The sequence below is a fragment of the Triticum aestivum genome, chromosome 6A (genome assembly GCF_018294505.1).
Source record: "Triticum aestivum cultivar Chinese Spring chromosome 6A, IWGSC CS RefSeq v2.1, whole genome shotgun sequence".
Lineage (NCBI taxonomy): Eukaryota > Viridiplantae > Streptophyta > Magnoliopsida > Poales > Poaceae > Triticum > Triticum aestivum.
This window is the reverse complement of record NC_057809.1, coordinates 420,552,527-420,558,526: the sequence shown is the minus strand read 5'-3', so window position 1 is coordinate 420,558,526 and position 6,000 is coordinate 420,552,527.

The following is a 6,000-nucleotide window of genomic DNA, read 5'->3' as shown; positions in this document are numbered from 1 at the left end:
TAGTGTGATCTTCTAATTTTCTCTTTTCTTGACTGCTTTTTGCCTTTTCCGCTCCTTCTGTGCGGCTTTGTCCGCCTCTAGATCCACCACCCATTTGGCCATGGCAGCCTCAAAGTCCGCCCATGTAACTGTGTGGCCACCGGCAGTGATGAACTCGCCGCGGCGAGATGCCATCGCTTCCTTACCATGTGTGTGGTCGCGGGCGGCGAGGAACGCGGCGCGGTGGGATGCCATCGCTTCCTTAGCAGTTACTATGCGCGCGGTGCCATGGACGTCGCCTGGAGAGAGCTCTGGAATGGAGGGACCGGGCAGCCGTACAGTGCAGTGGTATTCAAGAGCTCAACGACAAATGACAACATAAATTTGGCTTCCCTTACAATTTTGCTCGTTCATTATCACACACGGTTATTCTCCGTTGCTTTCGGAAACAGTGTGCGCTGAACCTATTGTGTGTTGCGTTATGATTGGCCGGAACCCCAGCCATGCGGATCGCGCGTGTGCACCGTAGGATGCGCCGCGATCGAGCGGCAATCCACGTCCCTCACATCACACTCGTGCAGCTGCAGCTGGATTGGATTTATATGCGCTAAATGCCTAGAAAATGCACATAATCTCCTAAATATGGTAAATGAGCCCGGAGAAATGCCAAATTTGAACACAGTGATTTGTAGGGTGTATGCTCGTCGTAGCAAAAAATTGCAGGGCAAAGAACGAAGAAAATTTGGATTACCCTTCAATCTTGGTGATTTCCTTCTCGAAAGCATGGAACTTTTTTGGTGATGGTTCGATTTATGAAGGGCGTGCATGATGACAAAAGCCAAACCTTCTCAAATTTTTACCAGGGCATGGTGAGGTCATACCATGGCACACCATGCCAGGCATCATGTTTTTCAAGCATTTATTTCTTTTTTTCTATAGTTTAAAACCCAATAAACAAACATTTGTGGTTGACTATTGCCACACATTTCATTGAAATATCCGTCCATTCCTTGTAAAAGGCATGAGAATTTACTAAATAGCACGAGAATGGTTTTCCAGGCCGTTCTTGTGCACCCTTTCATGCACTGATTTTTTAAACTTGAATTATGTGCATTAATGCCTATGAAATGCACATAATCCCCTAATTATGGTAAATGAACCCAGAAAAGTGCCAAATTTGAACACGGTGATTTGCAGGGTGTATGTTCATCATAGGAAAAAACTCATGGACAAAGGAAATTAGGACCCCCCCCTTCAATCTTGGTGATTTCCCCCTCGAAACCATGAAACTTCCTCGGTGATGGTCTGATTTATGAAAGGCGTGCATCATGACATAAGGAAAAAATTCTCCAATTTTTACCCGGGCACGGTGAGGCCATACCATGGCACCACGCCAGGCGTCATCTTTTCCAACCATGTATTTCATTTTTTGTATAGTTGTTAACCCAGTAAACGACGAGTTTATGGTTGACTATTGCCACACATTTCCTTGAAATATCTGCCCATTCCTTGTAAAAGGCATGAGAATGTTCTAAATAACACGGGCATGGTTTTCCAGACCGTTCTTGTGCACCATTCCATGCACCGATTGTTTGAATTTGAATTATGTGCATTAATGCCTTGAGAATGCACATAATCCCATAATTATGGTAAATGAGCCCGGGAAAATGTCAAATTTGAACACGTTGCATTTGAGGAGGTATGTTAATCATTGGAAAAAAACTAAATGACATACTAGGACAGAAATTTGGATTCCCCTTCAATCTTGGTGATTTCCCTCTCGAAAGCATGGAACTTCCTCGGTGATGGTTCGATTTATGAAGGGCGTGCATGACGACATAAGGCAAACCTTCTCAATTTTTTACTAGGGCATGGTGAGGTCATACCATGGCACCAGGCCAGGCGTCATGTTTTTCAAGCAATTATCTCATTTTTTCTATAGATGAAAATCCAACAAACAAACATTTGGGGTTGACTATTGCCACACATTTCATCGAAATATCTGTCCATTCCTTGTAAAAGGCATGAGAATTTACTAAATGGCACGGACACGGTTTTCCAGGCCGATCTTGTGCACCCTTTCATGCACCGATTGTTTGAACTTGAATTATGCGCATTAATGCCTAGGAAATGCACATAATCCCCTAAATATGGCAAATGAACCCGATAAAGTGCCAAATTTGAACAGGGTGATTTGCAGGGTCTATGTTCATCGTAGAAAAAAATGGACAAAGTAAATTTGGATCCCCCTTCAATCTTGGTGATTTCCCCCTCAAAACCATGAAACTTCCTCGGTGATGGTTCGATTTATGAAAGGCGTGCATCACGACATAACAAAAACATTCTCAAATTTTTATCAGGGCACGGTGAGGCCATACCATGGCACCACACCAGGCGTCATGTTTTCCAAGCATGTATTTCATTTTTGTATAGTTGTAAACCAAGTAAACGACGCGTTTATGGTTGACTATTGCCACACATTTCCTTGAAATATCTGCCCATTCCTTGTAAAAGGCATAAGTATGTACTAAATAACACGAACAAGGTTTTTTAGACCGTTCTTTTGCACCTTTTCATGCACCGATTGTTCAAATTTGAATTATGTGCATAATTAATGCCTAGAAAATGCACATAATCCCCTAAATATGGTAAATGAGCCCGAAAAATGTCAAATTTGAACACATTGCATTTGAGGCGGTATGTTGATCATTGGAAAAATACCAAATGACAAACTAGGACAGAAATTTGGATTCCCCTTCAATCTTGGTGATTTCCCTCTTGAAAGCATTGAACTTCCTCGGTGATGGTTCAATTTATGAAGGGCGTGCATGACAACATAAATCGAACCTGCTCAGCTTTTAACCAGGGCACAGTGAGGCCATACCATGGCACCATCCGGGCGTCATGTTTTTCAAGCATGTATTTCATTGTTCTATAGTTGATAACCCAGTAAATGACGCATTTGTGGTTGACTATTGCCACACATTCCCTTGAAATCTTTGCCCATTCCTTGTAAAAGGCTTGAGAATTTACTAAATACCACGAGTATGGTTTTTCCAGACCGTTCTTGTGCACCTTTTCAAGCACCAATTGTTTGAATTTGAATTATGTGCATTAATGCCTACAAAATGCACATAATCCCCTAAATATTGTAAATGAACCCGGAAAAGTGTCAAATTTGAACACAGTGATTAGCAGAGTTTATGTTCATCGTAGAAAAAAACTCATGGATGAAGAACAAAGGAAAGTTGGATTCCCATTCAATCTCGGTGATTTACTATCGCACACGATTCATCTCCGTCGCCTCTGCGGACCGTGTGTGTTCACTCACACATGCAAAAGGAAAAAAGAAAACCCTCGGCCAATTCGTCCCCACCCACTCACCGTGGATGCCTCCTCAACTCTGCACCTCATCCACTTCTATCGCGACAGCCACCATAAGCTCAACGGCTGTTGACGGCGGGCGTAGGCCGCGCTCCAAACGGCACGGGATTTTGCCCCTACCGCTTTCCGCCGCCTATCTGCACCAACATTCTAGACTCTGGTCAACTGGGGTTTACTGCAGGATTGGGCCGGGGATTTTTCTCATGGAGAAGGTAATAAACTTAGTAAAATATTCACTCATCTCTTATGGTAGTCCGTCCATCGCTGTTAATCAATTGGCGTAAATCGCCGTGGAATCATTTTTGTTCTAGCTGATTCGTGGGTGTCCGTTCATGTGTCCACAGTGCGAGCACAAATCGGGCAAGTGTGGTCGTGGCCAGTCGGAAACGAAGTTCTATCTCACATTCCGGATGACTTCAGGGAGCGCTCGATATGTTCAATCTCAACCTACCGGTCGACATGGCCTAAATTTGTGAACATATATCATCTGTTGCTACATTATCTATATATTTGCATCAAATCTTTGTTACATTATTGTCGGTGGGAACGACACCTATGGGATCACGGGGAATCCCTTCTACAGTTGGCGGGTGTGGGGCTGTGGAAAGAGCGGGTTTGGAAGATCAACACGGGGAATTTATCCAGGTTCGGGCTGCAAGTGATGCGTAATACCCTACTCCTGTTGGTTTGTGTTTATCTGGTGTTCTTGGACTAGCTACAAAGTGTGCAGGATCCAAAAAGTCCGAATCCTCCTCCAGTATGCCTCGGGCCTCCTTTTATAGCCAAAGGAGGGCGCCAGAGTGGCACACATGAGGTGGAAAGATTGTACTGTATACAAGTCTATTGCCTGGCACCATAGGACAAACGCATTTAATGCGCTACCGATGTGGCCTCTCACTTTATCGGGGACGACAAGGAAGTTGGTCTTGTCTGTCGCTGCCTCGTCTCGCTCTGACGCCCGTCCAAGCTGACTAGGCGTGCAACGCCATGCTAGTTCGCTGGCTGCTGAGTTGGTGCGATGGCAGAGTCTTCACGAAGATCTGCATGCCACCACGCAGGTGCTTGCTGAGTTGGCCTGGAAGCTGCACGTCGCCACGCAGGTGCCTGCCTTGTTGGCGGGTTGACTGCTGTATTAGAATGGCAATGGAGCCTTGGCAGGTGGGGGCCTGGCTGTGGCCCCGCAGATGTCCCCGGCAAGGGTCTTGCCAGGGCCCCGGCAAAGGCCTTGCCGGTGTCTCGCAGGCGTCCCCAGCAAGGGTCTTGCGGGGGGTTTCCGTCTTCTAGTTTTCATATCGTCTTGTACATTCTTGGTCTTCACAAATATCTGCATGCCACCATGCAGGCGCCTCCCGAGCCTTGGTTCCGGTGTTTACCGATGGTGTCGGAACTCTTAGGCTCAAGGGTGGCAGCCCTGCTGGTGTTGGGCAAGTTGCCCTGGCAAGGCCCTTGCCGGGGCTACATAAGCTGCCCCAGCAAGGCTCCTGCCGGGGAGAGCCCACCTTGTCCCTTCGCTCCTCGCGCCTCTGTCTTGGCATTTATCGGTGACAAAACTGGCGGATCTCGGGTAGGGAGTCCCGAACTATGCGTCTAAGGTCGATGGTAACAGGAGACGGGGGACACGATGTTTACCTAGGTTTGGGCCCTCTTGATGGAGGTAATACCCTACTTCCTGCTTGATTGTTCTTGATGAATATGAGGATTACAAGAGTTGATCTACCACGGGATCATAATGGCTAAACTCTAGATGTCTAGCCTATCTGATTATGATTCTCCCCTACGTACTAAACCCTCCGGTTTATATAGACACCGGAGGGGCCTAGGGCTGTACAAAGTTGGTTTATAGAGGAAGGAATCTTCATATCCGAACGCCAAGCTTGCCATCCATGCAAAGGAGAGTCCCATCCAGACACGGGAGGAAGTCTTCTATCTTGTATCTTCATGGACCATCAGTCCGGCGCACATCACATAGCCCGGACGCCCGAGGACCCCTTAATCCAGGACTCCCTCAGTAGCCCCTAAACCATGCTTCAATGACGATGTGTCTAGCGCGCAGATTGTCTTCGGCATTGCAATGCGGGTTCCTCCTCCGGATACTTCAAAGTAGTCCTCGAACACAGAAAACGTGTCCGGCTCTGCAAAACAAGCTTCGTAAAGAGTATAATATTTAATAAGTCCCATCTACTGATATCTTTCATAGTGAGACACCACGTCTTTGCACGGTCATTATTTCGAACTATTTTTTGGCCTCCCGCTCCGTGTTTCGAGATGCGGTTTCCATTGGCACGTCTGGTCGAAGCAGAGATTGTGTCCCCTTATTATGGGATCCTCATTAATATGGGCGTGGGTAATCCAACCATGTTGTTGGCGATCCCTTGGGAATAGGTGAGCTTTAAGGCCCGTGAGGAGGCGTTCGATATTCCTTCGACTTTATAAAGGGGCACAGATCCGTCTTTCTCCCCCGCGCCTACATCTTCCTCAACCTTCCCAACCCAGGCTCCAATGCCCAGGATTCGATTTCTTCCATTGTTACCAGGACCTCTAGTTATGTCCGGATCCATCTCCCAGGGTAGGTGGGCAGCCTCCTCGGTCACTGAGGAGGATATCGCGAAGCTTCGGAAGGCGAGGTACCTAACTGCG